The sequence below is a fragment of the Macrotis lagotis genome, chromosome X (genome assembly GCF_037893015.1).
Source record: "Macrotis lagotis isolate mMagLag1 chromosome X, bilby.v1.9.chrom.fasta, whole genome shotgun sequence".
Taxonomy (NCBI): domain Eukaryota; kingdom Metazoa; phylum Chordata; class Mammalia; order Peramelemorphia; family Peramelidae; genus Macrotis; species Macrotis lagotis.
In genome coordinates this window covers 246,897,630-246,919,793 of record NC_133666.1, presented here as the reverse complement: position 1 = coordinate 246,919,793, position 22,164 = coordinate 246,897,630, and positions in this window count along the sequence as shown.

Genomic DNA, 22,164 nt, shown 5'->3' with positions numbered 1-22,164 from the left:
TGAATCTTGTTCTTCTTATTCCAAAATGAATTCTCTACCCACTATTCTATGTTACCTCACTAAAGAAGTATCTCAGCAATTCTTCACAATATGAAGGAAACTGAGAGTCAGAGAGATTAAGTGCCTGACCCCTAGACACCTGTAAATGTCAGAAGCAGGATTTGAACCCAGATTTTCTTGATTCTAAGTGTGGCAATATAACCATAGGTGGCACAGTTAGGTCTTAGGTGGCACAGTGCTAGACCTGGAATCAGCAAGATCTGCATCTAGATCTTGCCTCAGACATTTATTACCTGTATGACTCTAGACTTGTCACTTAACCTCTGGTAATCTCAATTTCCTTGACTGCAAAATAGGGAAAATAATAGCCCCTACATCCCAAGGTTGTTATGATAAAACAAGATGATATCTATAAAAATGATTTGCAAGCTTTAAAGCAATATATAAATGCATATTATTATTATTATTATCCACTGTACCATGTTACCTTCACATATTGCCTGGGACATTGTGGAGGAGTGTAAAATATTGGACAATGTATTTAGGAGAGAGGGCAATGCTCAGAATTCTGAAAAATGCTAAAGTCAGAGACTGATGGTGATCCATGCATGTTTTCAGTTGGAAAAGGGGAAGCTAAAGGTGTGAAATGAGGCATACATTTTCAGACATGACAACTATGCTGATTTATGTGACTTGATTATATTTATTTTATAAGGGAGAGTTCTATGAGGGTGTATGTGCATGAGGAGTCATTGACAGAGATAATAAAAATGAGAAAAAACAAAACTAAGAAAAGAAAAAAAGAAGGTGAAGGAGGAAAGGAGGGAAGAAGTAAGGAAGGTAGGAAGGAAAAGAAGGAAGGGAGGGAGAGAGGGAGAAAAGGAGAAAGGGAGAGAAAGAGGAAAAAATACAATGTAGTGGTTTTAGTTAATAATCTGCTTGACACTGTGTACCCTTCCCAAATCTCCAGAGAGATGCTCAGAATTGGGGCTGCAAATATGCTTGAAGATTGTTATTGTTGTTGTTTAGTTGTTTATCAGCCTAACACTTAGTGACTTGATTTGGGGTCTTCTTGGCAAAGTGATTTGCCATTTTCTTTTTTCAGTTTATTTTGCAAATGAGGTAACTGAGACAAATGGGGATAAGTGACTTGCCCAAGGTCACACAGCTAGTAAGTGTTTGAACCTGGATTTGAACTCAGGCTCCACTACTGAGCCACTTACTGCCCCTTGATTTTCTTTTTGTTATGGAGACTTGGACACAAGCCAAAAATCTAATATTCCCAGGAAATAACCTGGGTGAAATTATTAGCAAAAAAAGATAATTATGTGAAATATTCTTAACACTAAACTCAGTCTTTTCTGAGCCATATTTAGGCCATTGGTTACAAATATAAACATCTTGACAACTCGTTAAGATCACGGTCCCAAAGTTCCCAGCATGGGAAAGAGGATCTAGGCCTGGTAAGAGGTTAAAAGGGAATAAAGGATTAAAAGGAAGGGAAAAAAGAATGTTCAAGACTTGGAGACTGATTAAAAACAGTTGAAAACTTCACAAATTTTTTTTCTTAATTTTCCTATAAATATCTCCTATGAACAGATTTTGACCAAGGAGAAAAACAGAACCCCACAATTTAATTTGAGCAAATTTTTACAAGTTCTTGAGAATTTGAACATTTCCTTTCACTTATTTTTTTTTTGGATGATTCTTTCCATTATCTGACATTTCCCCTTTCTGACCACAAACTTCTCCCTCCCCCTGTGGTCACTTGTAGTCAGCTTCTCCAAGGCCCTTTTGACTCTAATTTTAAAGTTCAATCTCTCAACCTTGGTCAGCCTTGAAAAGGGAACCTGAAGCTCTGAGGGAGAGAAGTAATAGGAACTAGAGAGAGGGCTATTGTCAAATTGAGTCATCAGGTTCCCTCCTGGGAAGTGAGTGGTTATCTCTCTGTGGGTCCAGAAATCTGCTTTGATCTTCAAAAGAAATGTAGTAAACCGGGAAACAATCTTTACAACTAATGCTTCTGACAAAGGACTCATTTCTAAAATATACAGAGAACTGAGTCATATTTAAAAAAAAAAAAGCTCTTCCCCAATTGACAAATGGTCAAAGGATATGCAAAAGCAATTTACAAACGAGATCAAAGTGATCCATAGTCATATGAAAAATTGCTCTAAATCATTACTTATTAGAGAAATGCAAATTAAAGCATCTCTGAGGTACCTCCTCATACCTCTCAGACTAGCCAATATGACCAGAAAGGATAATGATCATTGTTGGAAGGGTTGTGGGAAATCTGGTACACTATTACATTATTGGTGGAGCTGTGAACTCATCAAAGCTTTCTGGAGAGAAATTTGGAACTACGCCCAAAGGGCAACAAAAATATGCATACCCTTTGATACAGCAATACTACTATGGGTCTATACCCTGAAGAGATGATGAAAAAAAGGGTAAAAACATCACTTGTACAAAAATATTCATAGCAGCCTTGTTTGTGGTAGCAAATTAAGAATTGGAAATTAAGTAAATGTCCTTCAATTGGGGAATAGCTTATGGAACACCATTGTTCTATTAGAAACCAGGAGGGATGGGAATTCAGTGAAGCCTGGAGGGATTTGCATGAACTGATGCTGAGTGAGATGAGCAGAACCAGGAAAACACTGTATACCCTAACAGCAACATGGGGGTGATGATCAACCTTGATGGACTCGCTCATTCCATCAGTGAAACAATCAGGGACAATTTGGGGCTGTTTGCAAAGGAGAGTGCCATCTGTATCCAGAGAAAGAACTGTGGAGTTTGAACAAAGACCAAGGACTATTACCTTAAATTTAGAAAAAAACCTGATATCTTATTGTCTGATCTTGCTATCTCTTATACTTTATGTTTCTCCCTTAAGGATATGATTTCTCTCTCATCACACTAAATTTGGATCAATGTATGCCATGGAAACAATGTAAGGACTGACAAATTGCCTTCTGTGGGGGGTGGGGGGAAGGAAGTAAGATTAGGGGAAAAATTGTAAAACTCAAAATAAATAAAATCTTAAAAAAAAGAAAAAATGTGGAAAAAATACTTTGATCTTAATTCACAGAAAGGTTGCATACAACTTAACCCTTTTAGACTTAGCAAAAACTTAACAATTATAATTCTTAGTTAAATAAGAGTCCACCTATGTCCTTATATTTACTAACTGCAAATTCAAAATAGTTTAAAGAGTAATCATATGGGAAAATTATGCGTAATAATGCAATTGGATAGTAAGAGGGGTTGAGGACATAGAATAAAGCCTGATAAATCATACAGACTTTGAGAACTTGATAAGATAACTTTAGGGACTCATAAAAATGATCCCACTTTTCACAAACCAGTCAGGAAACACCAAACACATAGACTCTGGGGTTCTTAGTCCAGCACCTGAGAACATTTTTTGTTAATATTTGAGAACTAAATTTCAATCTAATCAGATTCCTCTGTGATTCTATGTATTTTGTTTTATGCATTTAAAATCTATCTGACCAGGTGTACATAGACTTCACCAGACTGACAAGAGGGTCCATGGTACTAACAAATTGAAGAATTCTTATAAATTAGAAGGATTGCTTGGTAGAGGAATGGCAAGTCCACCCCTCATATGTCAAAGGAGTATATTTGAAAGAGTACTGGATTTGTAATCCTAAGAAATGACTTCAAATCCTGCTGTTGCTACTCACTACCTGGGATCTTGGGCAAGTCATTTCCTCAAGTGACTTCCATCTTCTATAAAAAGAAGTGTGACTATCCTCAGACTTCCACCCTCAATCCTATTAGTTTAGGGACAAACTTGAATAAGACATAAAAATAGAAACTATTAAGCTTGAAAGATGAGTGATTTATCATTTGGGGAATGGCTGAATAAACTGTGGTATATGATTGTGATGAAATACTATTGTTCTATAAGAAATTATGAGTGAGATGGTTTTAGGAAAACCAAGAAGACTTATGATACAAAGTGAAGTGAGAAGAACCAGGAGAATACTGTACACAGTAACAGCAATATTTGCAATCATCAACTGGAATAGCAATTATTCCTAGCAAATGATCCAAGGCTATTCTGAAAGATTTATTATGAAAAATGCTATTTATCACTAGAGAAGCAACTGATAGAGTCTGAATGCAGATTGAAGCATATTTTTAAAAAATCTTTTTCTTGATTTTTTTGCAACATGACTAATATAGAAGTGTTTTTTATATTTCATATAAATAATATGAATTTCTTGCCTTCTCCATGGGTAGGGAAGGGGTTAAAAGGAGTTAGAAATTATGGAATTGAAAATTTTAAAAAAATGTAGGGAAAGAACTAAGGAAAATGAATTCTTTAGAGTTCTTTAGAATTCTATTCTTTAGAATACAGAAGTCTGTCTTCCTCCCTCCCTCTTTTGAATTGGCTATCTATCCATAGCCATTAAGTCACCATTTGGAGACTCAATCCTCAGAGTATTTCAAGCATTCAGAACCACATCCACTTTGGGCTATTAGCTTCCTCTTCCAGCCTTTCTTTCATGTCTGGGAAAAATATTCTTTCTGGTAAAAGATAAGAAGTTTGAGACCCAGTGAATTTTTGTTATAAGTAGGGTATATCTTACACCCGAAACTAAATTCTGTGCACGAAAAGTCAAGAAGCTTTGTTTGGCTGAAACAAATTGCTATTGAGGATTGCTCTGGGGTGTTGGATAGATAAAAGCCTGAGGTGTAGAAATGAGGCAATCTATCAAAGGTCTTGAAATTTTTTTTAGGCTAATGATGAAGTACTTTTTTGTGACTTTATTTTTTCAATTGTAAATATAGTTTTCAACATTCATTTTTGTAAGATTTTGAGTTCCACATTTTTCTTTCTCCCTCCCCTCCTTTCCCTTCCCCTTCCCATTACAATGAACAGTCTGATAGAGGTTATACATGTACAATCATGTTTAATGTATTTCTATATTAGTCATTTTGTTAAAGAAATATCAGAACTAAAAGGAAAAAACATGGAAAAAAAGCAAAAAAAGCATAAAACAAGTTTTTAAATGTGAAAAATACTCTGCTTTGGTCTGTAATCATATTTCCCAGCTTTTTCTCTGGATGTGGATGGCATTTTCCATCAAAAGTGTTTTCCGGTTGTCCTTGATTGTTCAATTGTTGAGAGGAGCTAAATCCTTCATAGTAGATCATCACACAATGTTGCTGTGAATGGGTACAATATTCTCATGATTCTGTTCATTTCTTTTTTTAATTTTATTTTTAAACGTTTACCCCAGCTACATATAATAACAAGTTTCAGCATTTACTTCCAAAATCTTGAGTTTCAAATTCTCTCCCTTCCTCCTCCCGAGAAAGTAAGCTATTTGGTGTAGGTTAAGAATATGTATCCATGGGGCAGCTAGGTGGCATAGTGGATAAAGCACCGGCCCTGGAGTCAGGAGTACCCGGGTTCAAATCCGGTCTCAGACACTTAATAATTACCTAGCTGTGTGGCCTTGGGCAAGCCACTTATAACCCCATTTGCCTTGCAAAAAACCTAAAAAAAAATGTATCCATGAGAGTGGAGTCAAGATGGCAGAGGGAAGGCAGGCAATCCCAGCAGTTCTCTTCCAGATCACTCCAAATGCCTTTAAATAATGATTTCAACCAAATTCTAGAGTGCCTGAAACCCAGAGAAAGACTAAGTAAAATAATTTTCCAGCCTATGTAATCCAGGAATAGGACATCTGAGTTCCTGGGGGTGCCTGTGGCCTTGGTTTCCAGACCTCTCAGCCCAGGGATTGCCAGGTACAACTTGGAAAGTCATCGGGAAAACCTCTGCTGCACCAGAATCAGCATGGAGCCCATAGGTCAGCTCAGGCCTCAGTGTAGACCCAGCCCCAGGGACCAGGAGCAGGCCTAGGGAGCCACCAGACAGCTGCTTCCAGAGGGCTCTGCCAGCAGATATTAAGGAAGTTGGGAGAGACTGTAGAGATTTCTTTGCTATGTATCCCTGAGGTAGGACTCTGTTGCCTCATACCTAGATCCAAATCATAGTCTGTGGCCCCAGTCTCAGGAAAAAAGACCTGTACTGCCATAGAGTAACTCCTGACAGGGCAGAAGGGAGCACAGACCAGAGCACGGGCCAGGAGAGCAGTCAGAATTTCTCAAGAACTTGAAGGAATTGAGATTTGGGGGAGGGGTCCCTGAAAAAAACTGCCAAAACCCTCAAATCCTTGGGAGAGTGCCTTCTCCATCCTGGAAGTAGAGCACCATTTTAACAAAGAGTTAAAATCAAGGCAAAGGCTGTGGAAATGAGAAGAAACAGAAGAAAAAAAATCTGATCCCAATTACTTCAGTCCTATAGAAGATCAAAATACACACTCAGAAGATGACAAAGTCAAAACTTCTGTATCTAAAGCCTCCAAGAAAAAACATGAATTGGCTAAGAACTCAAGATTTTGGAAAGCAAATTAGGGGGGTAGAGGAAAAAATTGGGAAGAGAAATGAGAAGCTGCTGAGGAGAAGAATGCCTTAAAAAGCAGAATGGAACTAGGGAAACTGATGACTTTGCAAGAAATCAAGAAACAAAACAAAACCAAAGAATGAAATACTAGAAGATTGAAACATCTCATTGGTAAAAAATCTGACCTAGAAAACAGATCAAGAGAGATCACTTAAAAATTATTGAGCCTAGATTTCCTTTTTCTATTTTTCTTTTTAAAAAAAAATTTATTTGCTATAAATTTTATACAATAGTAGTTTCTACCTATCATTTTATGTAAGGTTTTGAATTTTACAATTTCCCCTCCACCCTTCTTCCCTCCCTACTCCCCCCCCAGAAGGCAATCTGATAATCTTTATATTGTTTCCATGCTACATTGATCGAAATTGAATGTATTGGGGGCAGCTAGGTGGTGCAGTGGATAGAGCACTGGCTCTGGAGTCAGGAGGACCTGAGTTCAAATCTGGCCTCAGACACTGTGTGGCCTTGGGCAGCCACTTAATCCCATTTGCCTTGCAAAAAAAAAAACCTAAAAAAATTGAATGTATTGAGAGAGAAATCAATTGTTGAAGAGAAAATAAAATTTTAGAGATAGCAAAATTTTGTAGCACGTAAGACACTTTTTAAAAAAAAAATGAAAGTAATAGACTTTGGTTTTTGTTTAAACTCCACAGTTCTTTTTGGGGATACAGATGGTATTCTCCATCACAGATAACCTAAAATTGTTACTGATTATTGCATTGATGGAATGAGCAAGTCCATTAAGGTTGACCATCACCCCCCATGTTGCTCTTAGTGTGTACAATGTTTCTATGGTTCTACTCATTTCTCTCAGCATCAGTTCATGCAAGTTTTTCCAGGCTTCTCTGAAATCCCATCCCTCCTGATTTCTAATAGAACAACAGTGTTCCATAACATACATATACCACAATTTGTTCAGTCATTCTCCAATTGATGAACATTCACTCGATTTCCAATTCTTTGCCACCACAAACAGAGCTCCTGTGGAGTATTTTTGCACAAGTGATGTTTTTACCTTTTTTTGTGAACTCTTCAGGGCATAGACCCAGTAGTGGTATCACTGAATCAAAAGGTATGTACATTTCTATTGTCCTTTGGGCATGATTACAAATTGCTCTCCAGAAAGTTTAGATGAGTTCACAGATCTACCAACAATCTATTAGTTAGAGTTCACTTTTCAAGAAATTCAAAAGAAAAATTGTCCTGATATCCTAGAAGCAGAGGGTAAAATAGAAATTGAGGGAATCCACCAATCCCCTTTTGAAAGAGACCCTCAAATAAAAACTCCCAGGGATATTATAGTAAAATTTCAGAATTCCCAAATCAAGGAAAAAACATTATAAGCAATCAGAAAGAAACAATTCAAATATTGTGGAGCTACAGTCAGGATAACACACAAGATTTAGTAGCTTCTATATTAAGAGCTCTAAGGGCTTGGAATATGATATTCCAGAACACAAAAGAGCTTGGATTATAAGCAAGAATCAACTACTGGGGTGGCTAGGTGGTGCAGTGGATAGAGCACTGGCCCTGGAGTCAGGAGTACCTGGATTCAAATCTGGTCTCACACACTTAATAATTACCTAGCTGTGTGGCCTTGAGCAAGCCACTTAACCCCATTTGCCTTGCAAAAACCTAAATAAAAAAGAATCAACTACCAAGCAAACCTTGTTAAAAAGGAGAAAACATGGGGATTCAATAAAATATGGGACTTTCAAACCTTACTTTAGAAACAACCAGAGCTAAACAGAAAGTTTGATTTTCAAGTACAGAATTCAGGTGAAGCATAGAGAGGGTGGAAGGGAAGGACAAATTATGAAGGATTTAATGATGTTGAACTGCTTGGAATACATGTTATCATATGATAAGTCATATGAACCTTCTCATTTTTTATGGCAGCTAGAAGGAGCATATATAGAAAAGGCACAAGAAGGAGTTGAATATGAAGGTAAAATATATTATAAAGATGGAGTTAATGGATGAGAAAGGAATACACTTGGAGAAAGGTAAAGGAGAGGGAGAATGCACTAAGATATTTCACCAAAAAGACTCAAAAGTTTTTGCAATGGAGTGGAAGGGGGAAGATGAGGGGGAATGAGTGAGTCTTACTCTTATCAGAAGTGACTCAGAGAGGAAATAGCATGCACACTCAATTGGGTATAGAGATCTATCTTACCCTAGAGGAAAATAGGAGAGGAAAGGGATGGGAGAAAGTGGATAGGTGGAGATGAGGTGAAAAGTGTAGGTGATGGAAGAGAGGGAAGATCATGGGAGAGGGTAGTCAGATACAACACACTTTTGATGAGGGACAGGGAGAAAGGAGAGAGAGAATAGAATAAATGGGGGTGGGGAGAAATAGGATGGAGGGAAATATAGCTAGCAATAGTTCAATGTGGGAAAAATATTGAAGCAATTTCTCTGATAGTGATAATAATGATGTTTAATGTTTGTCCTACATTCTCGAAGAAGACCACAACATCAGGGAGATGATGCTATGGCAAGCACATGAATTAGATTTGAGTGATGGGGGGGGAGCTTTGCTAAGTCACCAACCTCAATTTCTCCTCCAGGACCATCTGGGTTCAGTGGCCAGATATGAATCAGGATGCCTGGAGATGGCCCTGGATGCCAGACAATCAGGGTTAAGTGACTTGCCCAGTCACACAGCAAATAAGTACCAGAGGCTGGATTCGAACTCCATCCACTTGATTCTAAGACCACTGCTCTATCCCCACTGTGCATCCATCCCAAAAACACAGCTGATGGTATCTGAATACAGACTGAAGCAAAGTTTTTCTTTTCTCATTTTATTTTTCTTGAGGTTTCTCTTTCCTTGTGGGGTGGGATTGTGTTTACTTTTACAATATGATTATTGTAGTAATGTGAAAAAAAAAGCAAAATGCTTTTAAAAAATGTGTAACATGAATCACACTACAATAGACATATTATAAAAGTAAACATATCCCTCCCCACAAAGAAAGAGAACCCTCATGAAAAATAAGGTGAGGAGGAAAAATATGCTATGGTCTGTATTCAGACATCTTCAACTCTGTTTATCATAATTCCATCAGAGAAATTATTTCAATATTTTTCCTACAGTTGCTATTGCTAGCTGTATTTGCCTCCATCCTATTCCCCCCTCATTTATTCTATTTTCCTTTTACCCTGTCCCTCCTCAAAAGTGTTTTGTATCTGATTACCCTCTCCCACATTCTTCCCTCTCTTCTATTGCCCACATTCCCAGCCCCTCCCCAGTCCCTCTTTTTCCCATCCTTTTCCTCTCTTATTTTCCTCTAAAGTAAGATAAATTGCTATTCCTGCCTTTACTTGACTATCTTGGCTCTGAAGGGTCTTGAAATCTTAAATATGAAGGACCATTTAGTTGAAGATAGGGGATGAAAGGGAAGAGATATCTCAGGGCAATCAATAATCTAAGTTTTTGAGGGTTATGACCTGGACTGGGGAACTTTTAAAAAGGAGGAGAAAAATAGGTTGGGAATTGAAACTGAGGTTAAGATTAAGTCAGTAATTCACACCTGTTGGAGTTCAGGCTAACTTGGGTCCTTTGTCTTTCTTAGCATGTGTGGACTGTTCATTAGCACCTAAGGCAAAGAAATCTTGATAATATCTTCAAAAAGACATTCGTGCTATCTGAATTGTTTTGGTGTTAATTTAACAACCAGCCTAGTAATAATTCAAAACAAAGTTAAATATGGTATATACGCACTCTGGTTGTCTCATTCTCTGCATTGTTTGTTGGTTGACATTTGTAAATGTTCTGAGGCACATACTTTCCATTACAAAAAAAGTGGTTCTTGACAAAACTTTTCTAAGATAGGCCACTCCTCTCATAAATAGAAGAGATACTGCTATTATTCTATTAGAAACAAGGAGGGATGGGATTTCAGAGAAACCTGGAAAGACTTGCATGAACTGATGTTGAGTGTGATGAGCGGAACCAGAAGAACATTAAACATTGTAACAGCAACATGGGAGCGATGATCAACCTTAATGGACTTGTTCATTCTATCAGTGCAATAATCAATGACAATTTTAGGGTATCTGTGACAATACCATCTGTATCCAGAGAAAGAATTGTGGAGTTTGAACAAAGACCAAAGACTATTTATTACTTCAGCTTTTTTTTAAAGTTGTCTTATGTTGTCTTTTGCTATCTCCAATATTTTATTTTTTCTTTTAAGGATAAGTTTTTTTCTCTCAATTCAGTTTTGATCAGTGTATATCACTATCAGACTGCCTTCTCTGAGGGGGTGGGGGAGGGAAGGGAGGTTGGGGGAAAATTGTAAATTCAAAACCTTAAAAAAATGATAGGTAGAAACTACTATTGTATATAATTGGAAAATAAATAAAATATTTTTTAAAAAGAGATACTGACTCTGTAGGGGATAGAAGGGAACACATCATCTTCTATATTAGAATCTATTTTTTTTCTGTCTTCAGAAAGGAGCATGGGGTTCACACTTGCCCATCATCAGTTTACAAACTTAAAACAATATTATGAAAGTTGAGAGTTTCCAGAATAAGAAGGAATAAGGCTCCAGATGTGATTTCATTGATTTTGGGAACTCCTGAATGAATAAGCTTCTTCTATCAATGCAGATCAGATTCTTCTCTATAATTCATAATCTTAGAGGTCTTTGAGAAATTAAGTGATTTAATCAGGATCGAATAGTTAGTATGTGTCAGGGGTAGGACTTGAACCCAGGTCTTTCTGGTTCAGAAACCAGTTTTCTACTATATCAAAGTTGTCTTTTTGAGTAATAGCTTTCAATTAACCATAACCCTACCAACTGAGACTGAGGCATTCCACTATGGTAAGAGTATTGAAACTTCACCAATTAAGTACAAATCACAAACATAACAGTTTGACTTTTTTGGTCCAGATTTCTTTGGTGTAATGAACTCTCTCAACCAATGTGGATTAGCAATTATTCTGCAATTTAGAATTCCTTGGGGCATTGAGTTGTCTGGGTACCAAGACTAGACTTGTAATGACAAGTGCTAGTTAATGAAAAGCTCACAAATTCTAAAAAAGTCAAAAGACTCAAACTAGCCTGAAGACTTTTATAACATTTTTATATTTTTATTTATATTTTATAACTTCATTCCTTAAAATCCACTTTTATAATCTACTTTTCCTATAAAATCTCCAGTCCACTCAGGAAGTTATTAGTCCCATCTTATAAATAGATGAATACTTGGATTCAGAAACTTCCTTTCTGTTGTCATTTATTGAATTCTTGTAACCTAAGTTAAAGAACACAGATTTATATTTAGTTTGGGACCTTAGAAGTCATCTAATCCAAGCCCCTAATTTTATAGATGAAGAAATTGACACCCAAAGAGATGAAATGAATTCTTCACGGTCAATGGGTTAATTAAGAAGCAGAGGTCAGATTGAATCCTAGTTCCTTTCATTTAAAATCCAGTCCATTTTCCAATGAATTTTCTTAACTCTCAGTCTACTTCTCAATCCTATATACTACATTGGCATTGTGAGCTGTGTCTGCTGATAAAAATGGCATAATTCTGGATCTGAATTTGGTAAAGAAACTACTTCCATTTGCTAAAGCTAGGCATTGTATCTGCCTATAGCTCTTTTTATTATTATGATTCTTTTTAAGTAGTCAGTAATCGTATATTAAGAATCTATTATGGGGGCAACTAGGTGGTGCAGTGGATAGAGCACCAGCTCTGGAGTTAGGAGTACCTGAGTTCAACTCTGGCCTCAGACACTTAATAATTACCTAGCTGTGTGGTCTTGGGCAAGCCACTTAATCCCATTGCCTTGCAAAAAACCTAAAAACAAAAAAGAATCTACTATGGACATAGGTCTTAGAGACAAAATAGGAAACTGAGTGAAATCAGCAGTTGGTGCTATGGCAAAGACAGATCCCCATAGGAACTGACTAAGATTCAGGTGCTTCTCCAGTAGATGCAAGACATGTTTGAGACGATGTTAGACCAAATAATTGGCTGAATTTGATGATATGAGCACCGGCATTGATAATCTGGAGAAAAACATCTTTATGACCGTATGCAAGCAGGGATAGAAGAAATAGAAGGGGAAAACAAAGTACCTGCTACTCATAATAAATAGTTGAAGCTTTTGTTAATCATTTAGAGTGAATTCTGGAAGATGTATTTTACAAGCCAAGAGGTGAATGGACAGTTTTTCTCACCAACCACTGTGCACAAACATTTTTTAAAATTATATTCCAAGAATTGGCAGTTTAGTTAGGTTTCAAGAAGATTTATTTCTTTGATTTCTTGTCCATGATAGCCTCATAATATATGACAAAATATGTAAACATTAGTTAGTAACTGAAATTCTTGATTACTCTTGGCTAAAATTTAAAATATATATATATATATATATATATATATAGTGCACTTTTTTAATGTGAATATTTAAGAAATGTATTGATTTTTTTCAACTGTTATTAGACTTACTGAAGTAAAATCCCTAGTCTACAATTTGTAATTCTCAGCACAAAATTACTGTTTTCTAGTACAGATTAATGGTATGTTGACCATATTTTTTTGCAAAAAAATATCTTTTATATGAAATATCTTAGCCTATTCCACCTCTCCTTTCTCTTACTCCCAGTACATTTCCCTTTTAGCCATTGACTCCATTTTTACAATATATTATATCTTCAACTTCATTTCTCTCCTGTGCTTCATCTATAAAAACTCCTTCTACCTGCTCTATTAAATGACAAGGTTCATATGAGCATTATCAGTATCATTTTTCTATGCAGGAATACATACAGTTCATCATCATTAAGTCCCTCATATTTTACCCTTCTCATCCACTCTCTATGCTTCACCTGAGTCCTGTATTTGAAGATCAACCTTTCTTCAGCTCTGGTTGCTTCAACAGGAACATTAGAAATTCCCCTGTTTCACTGAAAGTTCCTCTTTTCCCCAGAAGAGGATGTTCAGTTTTTCTGGGTAGTTGATTCTCAGTTGCATTAAGCTCTTTTGCCTTCCTGAATATTATATTCCAAGCCTTATGAGCCCTTAATGTAATTACTGCCAAGTCCTGTGTGACCCTGACTACAACTCCATGATATTTGAACTGTGTCCTTCTGGCTGCTTGTAATATTTTCTGTTTGACTTGGGAGTTCTGGAACTTGGCTATAATATTTCTGTTGTTTTTTCCAGGGGAGATTGGTGGATTCTCTCAATTTCTATTTTGCTCCCTGCTTCTAGGATATCAGGGCAATTTTCCTGAAGGAATTCCTTAAAAATGAGATCAAGGCTCTTTTCCTGACCATGACATTCAGGTATCCCAATAATTTTTAAATTATCTTTCCTGAATCTGTTTTCCAGATCAGTTGTTTTTTTTCAATGAGATGTTTCACATTTTCTTCTAATTTTTCATTCTTCTGGTGTTTAAGTATTATGTTTTGATTTCTCTTAAAGTCATCAGTTTCCTTTAGCTCCTTTCTACATCTGAAGAATTTGTTTTCCTAAGACAGCTTTCTTATCTCCTTTTCCATCTGGCCCATTATGTTTTTTAAAGCATTCTTCTCCTCAATAACTTTTTGAACTGTTTTATACATTTGACCTAAGCTGGTTCTTAACATGTTATTTTCTTCAACATTTTTTTTGGATCTACTTGACTAAGCTGCTGACTTCGTTTTCATGCTTTTCCTGCATCTCTCTCATTACTTTTCCCAATTTTTCTTCTATCTCCCTTACTTGGTTTTCAAAATCTTTTTTTGAGCTCTATCATAGCCTGAGCCCAACTTCTATTTTTCTTGGGAGTCTTCAGATGCTGAAGCTTGTACTTCCTCATCTTCAGATTGAGTATTTTGATCGTTCTTGGGATCATAGACAATGTATTTCTCAATGGTGTTCCTCTTTTTTTCTCTATTTACTCATTTCCCCAGGGTAGTTTTGGTAGTTTTCCCTGGTTTGGGGGTGTTTCCTGAGCTTTTGAGTATTATTGAGACACCCCACAAGTACCTCAGTGTGAGGTTCTGACTGCTCTCCTGCTTTGTGAATGACCACAAGTGCACTCCTCTGCCACAGGGCTGAGGTGGGGAGGTCCCTGTTCTATGGGGAGCCTAGACTGCAATCAGGATCTAAATGTGGTCAGAGCCCCAGAGTCCTGTTCCAGGGGCAGAGGACAGACCTCGAAAGTCTCCCTCCACTACCTGAGCACTAAGGGGCATAGCTGCCTAGAAGCTCCTACTTGCTGGCTCCTAGGGCCTACTTCCATTTCCTGGATCTGAATGTGTACTGAATGCCACGACTGCCCTCAGGGTCTGGGCTTCATGCTAGTTCTGGCAGAGGTCTCCTTGCTGATCTTCCAAGTTGTGCTTGGTTCTCCCTAAGGTGCAGCTCAGGAAACTGCTTCTGCTGCTGGGAGCCATGGCTCCCAGGCACCCTGGAATTATTCCTGTAATGCTTAAGTTTCTTCACTCTGGTGGGTAGCCCTTCTAACCCTGTGGAACAGAGGAGAATTTGCCTCACTGGATGTTTCTGTGGGTCATGCCTCTCGAAAATTTAGTTAAAGTCATAATTTTAAGATTTTTGAAATATTTTGAAGAGAGCACCTAGGAGATGCTTCTTGGTTCTGCTCTCCTTCCATATTTCTAAAGTAGATTTTAAAAAATTGAGTATTTTGATTTAGATGTCTATCACTGCTGTTTCCATGATTGAGAACAGTATCTAAGAATCTACTCTATAAAGACTTAAAAAGAAGTTGAAATTGATTGACAGTAATTACTGCCACTTTTTAATACATTAGAGGATTTGGAGAGTACCAGTGTTTCAATTTCTCACAAATATTAGGAACAGGAAATAATCTATAAAGATGAAGTCACTGTTTAGAATTTTGCATATCATAACACTTTGGCAATTTGTTATAACATCAAAAGTGCTCACTGTAAGAACTTGAGGGAGTTTTAAAACTCACTTATTTTATATTTATGTGCTATTGATTTAAAAAAAATTGTCGATTAGAAAAGAAAGCAAAGAGGCATTGTGAATCTTTGTTTACTCGCTGCTTATGGATGAATGCCCTTACAAACATGGATTTTGTTTTGAGGTTGTTTTTTTTGCAAGGCTAATGGGGTTAAGTGGCTTGCCCAAGGCCATATAGCTAGGTAATTATTAAGTGTCTGAGGCTGGATTTGAACTCAGGTCCTCCTGACTCCAGGGCTGGTGTTCTATCCACTGTGCCACCTAGCCACCCCACAAACCTGGATTTTTTAAAGAAACATTTTGGGTTTTGTTGTTTATCTTTTTTCTTACCTAAATGCTTACAGAATAACACTTTTGTAGTAGGTGAATTGTCATCACAACATATTCTCTCCATGATTTAATAAACAGGTGAGAGAGATAGATTGGGTATTCAGATGACTAATTTATCAAATTGCTCCTGTTGAAAAAAAACATGGTCATGATAACACTGAAAAATGATATAGAGGTATAAGGTAATTTTTCCTAGAAAGGAACTTTTAAGTGAATATTTTGTGATTGTAGGAGAAATTTTCTGTACCACCAGATAGTTTATTGCACTGTTAGAAATATGGAATATTATGAAGTAACAATAACAACAGAGTCTACTATGTGCCAGACACTATGCTAAGCCTAGAGAATACAAGGAGCTCTTCAAGGAGCTCAGAGTTAAAGTCAACAAACATTTACTATGTTCCAGACTCTATGCTAAACAGTAGGGCAACAAAGAAAGACAAAAACATGATCCTTGTCCTCAAGAAACTCACATTCTATAGAGAGGAGACTACATGAAAAAAAGAGTGCATGATATATCACATATAAACATATATATCTCTATCTCTACATCTACATGGTAATCTCAGAAGGAACACTCTAGTGTCAAGGGGAACCAGGATAGACTTTTAAAAATTTTTTAAATTATTTAATATTAATTTTCCTCAGTTATACATAAAATTTTAACATTTTTAAAAAAAACTTTGATTTCTAAATTATCTTCCTTTCTCTCCCCTCCCCTTCCCACATTGAGAAGGTTAGCAATTCATTATAGGTTATACATAGTCAAGTTTTTCTAGGTTTTTCTGAGAGCATCCTGTTCATCATTTCCCATAGGAGAGTAGTATACCTATACAAACACCTAAGACAATTTGTTCAGGTATTTCTCCAATTCATAGGTATCTCCTCAGTTTCCAACTCCCTGACATCAGAAAAGAGCTGCTATAAATATTTTTGTATGAATAGATTCTTTTCCTTTTTTATCTTTTTTGGGAGGGATATAGACTTAGTATTGGCATTGCTAAGTCAAAGGGTATGCATGGTTTCAAAGTCCTTTAGGCATAGTTACATACTGCTCTAAAGATTACTTGAATTTGTTCACAATATCACCAACAGTGCATTATCATCATCTTGCAGAAGGTGGTATTTTAGTTGAGGACAAGGGAGTCAGAGATGCTAGGGAAGGTCATTCCAAGCAAGGACAACCAGTGAAAAGATCCAGAAATGGGAGATGGATTATCATGTGCAAGAAAGTGAAAGAAAACCAGTCACTTAATCATAAGTTTATGTGAAAGGGAGCAAAGCATAACAAGATTAGAAAAGTAGAAAGGGGTTAGGTTATGAAGGACTTTATTATTTTTTCAGCAGTTCACATTTATTGGAATATGCAGAAAGTATAAGTATGGTAATGGAGTGAGAAAAATTATTTTTGGTTAAATTTTGGAGGGCCTTGAATGTAAAGTTGAAGAATTTTTTACCTCAGTAAGTAGTAAGGAGTTTAAAAAATAATATTTAACATTCATTTAAAATAATTTTGATGACTAACAAGCTGCCTTCTGTGGTGGAGTGGGGGAGGGAAGCAAGATTGGGGAGAAATTGTAAAACTCAAAATAAATAAAAATCTTTCTAAAAAATAAAAATAATAATCTACTTTTAATAAAATATATATTGTTTATTTTAGGGTTTTTTTTATTGCAAGGCAAATGGGATTAAGTGATGTGTCCAAGGCCCCACAGCTAGGTAATTATTAAGTGCCTCAGGCCTAATTTGAAATCAGGTACTCCTGACTCCAGAGCTGGTGCTCTATCAACTGTGCCACCTAGCCACCCCTACCCTTAATAAAATAATTTTGATTTCCAAATTTTTGTCCCATTCTTCCTCTCCTCCCACTTCATTGAGAATGAAAGTAATTTGATATAGGCTAAGCATGTGCAGTCATGAAAAACATATTTCATATTAGTCATATTGTGATAGAAAATATAGCTTTTCCAAAAATTTCCAAAATTTCCATTAGAAGTCCTTCAGAATTGTCTTGGTTATTGCTGAGAACAGATAATTCATTCATTGTTGATCATGGAGCAATATTGCTTTACATTCTTCTCCTTTTTCTCACTTTACTTTTCATCAATTCATGTAAGTTTTCCCAGGTTTTTTTAGATTTTTATGATTTTAACATGTTGTATGTTTTCCAATTATATGCAATAGTAATATGTACATATCATTTTTGCAAGGCTCTGAATTCTACAATTTTCCCCTCCTCCTCCCTTTCTCTCCGCCCCCACCCCAGGCTGTCTGACAGTCTCCACATTGTTTCCATTGATGTAAATTGAATGCTATAAGAGTAAACATAAGAATAAACATAACCCACCCCCCAAGAAGATGGGAAAGCTCCAGAATAGAGAGAGAGAAAAAAATGTATTTTAGTCTGTGTTCAGATTTCAATGGCTCTGTCTCTGGGGTGAATTGCTTTCTTTATCATAAGTACAAGAGAGAAGTTGCTTCAATAGTTTTCCCTCAGTTGCTATTACTAGCTATACCTCCAATCTATTCCTCCCCACTCTCATTTATTCTATTCTCTCTCTCCTTTCATCCTGGCCCCGTCCAAAAGTGTGTTGTATTTGAGTACCCTGTCCCTCAATCTTCCCTCTCTTCTATCACCTATTCCCCCCTTTCCCTCCCCCATTCCCTCCTCATCCTGTCCCTTTCCTCCCATCTTTCTCCAGGGCAAGGCAGATTTCCTCACCCTATTAAGTGTGTATGTCATTTCCTCCCTGAGCCATTTCCGATGAGAATGAAGGCTCACTCATTCCTCCTTGCCTTCCCCCCTCCCCTCCAATGAAAAAGCTTTTTTTTTGACTCATGTGAAATCTCTCAGCTTCTTCTTCATCTCCTTTTCCTTATGAAGGACTTTAAAAGTCAAATAGAGAATTTAATATTTGATCTGAGAAGTAATGGAGCCACTGGAACTTACTGAATAATTGTGTATGTGTGTGGAGGGGGTGGTGGTGACCTAATTAGACATTCTGATAGAAGAGTGGAGGAAGGATTATAATGATTTTGGGCTTGAGTCAATGAGAGCAACCAGAAGGCTATTAAGGAGGTATAATGGAAGGTAGAAGCATACTTGTAGCCTTTTACATGATTGTTGCTAAGTAGTGATCAGAATCACTAATTAGGTCTAACTCTCAATTAATATCATCAAACTTTATTACTCAAAGCATGCAGACTAAAAAGTCTAAGAGCAAATCACCATCCTGGCATTTTAGAGGTTCCAATAACTTCTTTCTCACTAGATTATTTAGGGATCCCACTTTCCCTCCTAGGATGTCATCTGGCAAATCTCCATCAATCAGCACTGCCCTTAAACCAACCCAACACAGGCTGTTTGAGTCTTCAGAGAGCACAGAGTTGGGGCTATCAGGTAGGTTTCTATACTTTTGGCTTCAAGTGTTCCTGAGTTGTTTATCATATGATTAGAACTTTACTTCAAAACAACTAGCAAAGTTAATTATGATAATTTTTTTCATTGACAATCTGTCTTATTAAAAGGTCTACACAATACCACTACTGGGTCTATACCCTGAAGAGATTATGAAAGAGGGTAAAAACGCCACTTGTACAAAAATATTCATAGCAGCCCTATTTGTGGTGGTGAAGAATTGGAAATTCAGTGAATATCCTTCAATTTGTAAATGGCTTAACAAACTGTGGCATATGTATGTATGTGATGGAACACTATTGTTCTATTAGAAACCAGGAGGGATGGGATTTCAGGGAAGCCTGGAAGGATCTGCATGAACTGATGCTGAGTGAGATAAGCAGAACCAGAAAAACATTGTATACCCTAACAGCAACATGGGGGTGATGATCAACCTTGATGGACTTGCTCATTCCATCAGTGCAACAACCAGGGACAATTTGGAGCTATCTGCAATAGAGAATACTATCTGTATCCAGGGAAAGAATTGTGGAGTTTGAACAAAGACCAAAGACTATTAACTTCAATTAAGAAGAAAAAGTTATCTTATGTAATTTTGCTGTCTCTTATATTTTATTTTTCTTCCTTAAGGATATGGTTTTTCTCTCATCACATTCAAATGAGATCAAATGGGGAAAAATTATAAAACTCAAAATAAATAAAATCTTTCTAAAAAAAGGTCTACATATGTTTATCAGTTTTTAAAACACACAAATATTGTTTCCTATACCATAACACACAAGTACATTTGGTGGTTTTTCTTTTGTTCTCAAAGAAGACCATGCCATTGAGAAGGTAATGCCATGCTTGCAAGTTACTGTGCAGAGGAACCAACTTCATTCTCTCCTTTAGAATCAGCTGGGTCCAGATAATGTATCAGGACCATTGGAGATTGTCTAGATGCAATAGGAGACCTTGACCTTTTAAAAGGAGACCTTGACCTTTTATTGGAAAATAACTTACAGAAAAACAAGAATTCAATCACAAAATAAAGGCTATAAACAAAATAGAATCAGTTATACTAATTGGATAAACTTATTCCTACTATTTTATTAAATACTATGACTTATTATTACAAATGTACCATGCATGAAGTGAGAGGGTCTGCACCAGGCCAGTGATAGTATCAGAAGGGAGAAATTGTTGGGAAGGTAGAATTGACTCAATAAAGATTGAACATTAGAGATAAAAGGGAGTAAAGGGTTAAGAATGATTCCTAGGTGCAAGGCTGTGTGACCAGAAGAATAATGGTGCCTTGGTGTTCACTCATTCATTCACATATTCACTTATTCACTCACTCACTCACTCATTCATTTACCTATTTCTCTGCTTATTTGTTTTTATTGATTCTTTGTATAAGTATTGCTGTCATTTATCAATAATCCTACTCTTTCCCTTATAATAATAGAGCTTTTCCTTCTAACATAGAAATAAACAAAACAGACACATTGACAATGTTGGATAACATGTGCCTCTTTCTCCAGCATTCTCATCATTGATCCTCTCAAGTTAGTGGGTCATTGAATTGATTTAAATTCTAAAGTCTCTTAATGCCACTCTCCTCTCCCCCCTCACCGCCCAATCCCTGCCACCAAAATTATTGTGTTCTTTTTGCATGTTATTCTCTTGGTTCTGCTTTTGCTTTGTTTTAGTGCATATAATTTTCCCTAAGAGTCTCTGAAATTTTTATATACTATGGTACCTTTTCTTTATAGTCATAGAAATAACTTGGTCAGCCATTCATCAATCAATAGCATTCTCATTAGACTGTAAGTCCCTTGAGAGCAAGGACTCTTTATTTTCTCTTGTTATCCTGGCACTTAGCAACTAGTAAATGTTTGTTAATTTGCTCTTTCTTTTTTCCTTCTTTCCTTTCTTTTCTTTCTCTGTCTTCCTCTCTTCCTCCTTCACTCGCTCCTTCCTTTCATTTATTCTATTCTTCTTTCTTTTCTTTCTTTTTGGCTATTACAAAAGTGCTTTTATGAATCTTTTAGTCAATATAAAGTTCTTCCCTCTGTTTGACCCTCATGGTACATGTCAGAAATAATAATTCTGAATTTTTAGGTTTTTGCAAGGCAATGGGGTTAAATGGCTTGCCCAAGGCCACACAGCTAGGTAATTATTAAGTGTCTGAGGCTAGATTTGAACTCAGGTACACCAGAGCTGGTGTTCTATCCACTCTGCCACCTAGCCACCCCATATAATCATTCTGATTTAAAGTTTGTTACTTTTAGTCACGTTTCCAAAAGAATATTGATAATGTTCACCATGAACTATCACATGAATGGCTTGTGGTAGAGAACAATTTCAGTATCTTCACTTAGGAAGCTTACTTTTGGAAATTACTCAAAATTCATATAGAGATAAAATGACAGAATATTGATGTGAAAATATGGAAAACAGGATGTGATCCACTGGAAAGAGCACAAGATTTTGAGAAAGAGGAATTGGTTCTAATAACAATCCAGTCACTTGCTATCTGTGACTTTTGTGATGCTCTAGCACCTGTTTCTTGATCTGTAAAATTAATGGGTTATACCAGATGCTCATCCACCTTTGGAATCTACCTACTACCCAACTCTAACCTGTGACTCCAAGAAGTTGTGTATATCCAGCAGACACACCCCAGTAAAACTATCTTGATAGATGGATTAACAAAGTTGAGGGTACCTGACAGACCTCAGACTCATCAGTGAGTTGGGGGGGGGGATGTCCCTTGAGCATTTGAAGACTTCACTTGGTAAAATGAGTAAATAAGAATAATTTGTTCCATTGGCCATGAAGGCAGCTGAAACAGGTGTTATGGAACATTTAGAGCTTGGCCAGACATTAAAGATACCAAGGTCAAGGGGTGGCTAGGTGGAGCAGTGGATAGAGCATCAGCCCTGGAGTCAGGAGCACCTGG